Source organism: Gracilinanus agilis, chromosome 4 (assembly GCF_016433145.1).
Source record: "Gracilinanus agilis isolate LMUSP501 chromosome 4, AgileGrace, whole genome shotgun sequence".
Taxonomy (NCBI): domain Eukaryota; kingdom Metazoa; phylum Chordata; class Mammalia; order Didelphimorphia; family Didelphidae; genus Gracilinanus; species Gracilinanus agilis.
In genome coordinates this window covers 224894658-224897539 of record NC_058133.1, presented here as the reverse complement: position 1 = coordinate 224897539, position 2882 = coordinate 224894658, and the positions used below count along the sequence as shown (strand labels likewise).

The following is a 2882-nucleotide window of genomic DNA, read 5'->3' as shown; positions in this document are numbered from 1 at the left end:
TAAAGTATACAGAAAAAATGAAGAATTAGGACTGGTTGGATAAAATAACTCCATATTTGACAAGAATTTCTGTAAAAACTAGAAATCAGTCTACATAAATTAGATTGAGATCAATGTTTTATATCATATATTTTAATAAATTCAATATGAACTAATGACATGAATATAAAATTTATTAATATACAACAATCCAACAACCAAAGAGATACTTTACAGAATTAGATAAAATAATAAGGGAAATAATGAAAAAGATAAGAAGAAAGGAGGCCTTGCAGTGTCTTTGGAAAATGTCAATTCCCATTTTATGATTACACAAGGAGACTGAGAAAGGACCAAGGCTCTTCAATCTCCCCCTTAACATACCATTATAAAATAAATGAAAGGGAACTAGGTATTATTCACATCTATGTTGAGAAGGGAAATACTTAAGCAAATATGGATAAAGGTGAGGAGTCAGTCAATAAGCATTTATTTTATGTAAGACATTGTGCTAAGAGATAAAGGAACAAAGACAAAACATGATTATCACTTCCAAGGATCTCATTTTGAAGAGGTTTGAAAGAAGCCAGGAATGAGAGGAGGCAAAGGGAGAGCATCCTATCCATGGATGACAGTTAGCGAAAATACTTGGAATTAGGAGATGGAGTGTCTTTTTCCAAATACAACAAGGATGCCTGTTACTGAATTGGAGAAGTGCCCCTCAGATCCTTTCCCTCTTACTGCATAGTGTCTGTTTAGTTACCTCAGGCTGCAAATAAATGAGTCTTTCAGGACTGGACATATGTTAGAAAGAGATGATGCTTTAGGCAGGTAGATTTAAAGACACACAATAAGGTATACATAAGGCAGGCCAATTACAGAATGCCCACATCTTGGCCAGGTTTTATTTTATAGCAGCAGGCCCCTGACATCTTCCACATGAGTGTATAATGACAAAAATTGGTCCAATATGCATAAAACAACTGAAGCAGAGCTTGGAGCCAATAATTATTTATTAGATTGATCTGGCCCCCTCCTACAAGTAGAGTCCTTGACCTTCCTCATGGTCTGAGACCTCTACCTTCTCCAGAATACAGTTTTTATTTCCTTCAGGGTCTAGCCCCATCCTTATATGTCTGGTCAGTCCAGGCATCAACATATTATCTCAGTGGCAGACTCCATACTCTTGGTATGCTCCCTGGCATGTTGCTACCAAACAATAAAGTGGACATATAACAACCAGCCCATCCGTAACCCATCCTCATGACAACCAGCCCATCTACACTCATCCTTAAGTCACCCATTCATAGCAACATGCCCTGCCCTGGGCATCCTAGTGATGGGCCCTACACTGATATGATTCAGTATTAAGCCAAGCCTCTTATTCAGGCCCACCTGACATGGGTCATAAAGAAGGATTTCATGAGGCCATTCATAGAAGCTGGTGACACCTGGGGGAAGGCCCTCTTCAAGCTATGCTGACAAGTTGAAGTTTAACATAAAGTTTACAGGAGGAAAGACTTTTTTTCAATTAAAACAAAATGTATTTTCATTCTGAATAAAAATATACATCCATATCATTTATTCCTATGACATACAACTCTTAAAGACATCTGGAGCATAATGAAAGGTACCCATGCTTTCTGAAAAATAGAATATTTTAGCAAATTGGCTACTATTTGAAAAAAGCTGTAAAGTTGTTTTTTTTAAGCAAAGCAAACTGTGAAAAGGCTGATTTGGTAGGTAACAGTTTTAACTCCTGTAGTTTCATTTTGTCCCAGTCTGGCATCATAAGACAAAAGAAAGGATCAGGCCAAGTACCTCAATCACTGCCACTCCAAATGCAATCCTAGCAAAAACAACCAAATTTTTTCCTTAAGTAATTAGGAATATGCTGACCACACGACTCTCTGTAAACATGTTTTCCCTCATATTCTTCACAAATATCATATGTAGGATTTGTGCATTCACATGATTCACCATACTTGTTGAAGTTCTTTCCCCAGTCAACAGCTCCACAGCATTTAAACTTCTTTTGCATTTTTTCGAAGTTCTTTTGAAATGCTTGAGCCTGAGTATCATCTCTCCTCAAAGCCAACACTTCTTTTAAATTACTTTTTCAATCTTAGATTTGAAGGTTACTCCTATCACACTTGCTGCCATCTGAATAATCAGGATCAGAAGTATTCCAATGAAAAACAAGAGCAACATGTAACGACTTTCCTTCATAGCACCACAACATCCCAGGAAACCAAGATCATGATAATGGTACCCATAGCTATCAAGAGATTTGCAGCTACATGAGTATTCAATCCAGTTGCTTCTCCACAAATGATCTCGTGACCAAATTTGCTGATACCTGCATATATTGATACTCTCAGAGTTGCGCTACCACATACCCAGAATATGAAGTTGAAGATAAACATAGGATATTTTATAAATCCACTGACAGCTGCCATTTCTAAAGGGAAATAAGAAATCAACGGGCTCAAAGAGAATTCTCTTCAACAGGAGTATCCAGAAGGGTTCCTCAGGATGCCAACTAGATTTTCTATGTACTCTTCAGTGACAGAAGGAGTTCCTCATTCAGAAATTCTTCATATCAATGATATCACAGGTCTAAGCCCAATTCCTATCAAACTACCAATGGAATATTTCACAGAGCTGCGATGAAATCCAGAATCCCAGCCCAGGACAATCTGTACTAAAATGGGCTGATCTGTGTAGACCCAGAGGGAAGTCAAGAGTCCCAAGGCTCTTATTTTTATTTAACCTAATCAACTATGAACTATAACTATTTGCTTCTGATTATTGTTTGTTAATAATAAATAACTAATCACTATCTCTACAGAATCACACCAACCTAAATAATTCTGATCAGAACTAAGCATAGAGATAAAAAT

General features: G+C 37.1%; 1 pseudogene; it reads right to left on the bottom strand.

Moving 5' to 3' along the window:
- Window positions 1–1767: 1767 nt before the first annotated feature.
- On the bottom strand, window positions 1768–2438 carry LOC123244096 (annotated as a pseudogene).
- Between the last annotated feature and the right edge of the window lie 444 nt (window positions 2439–2882).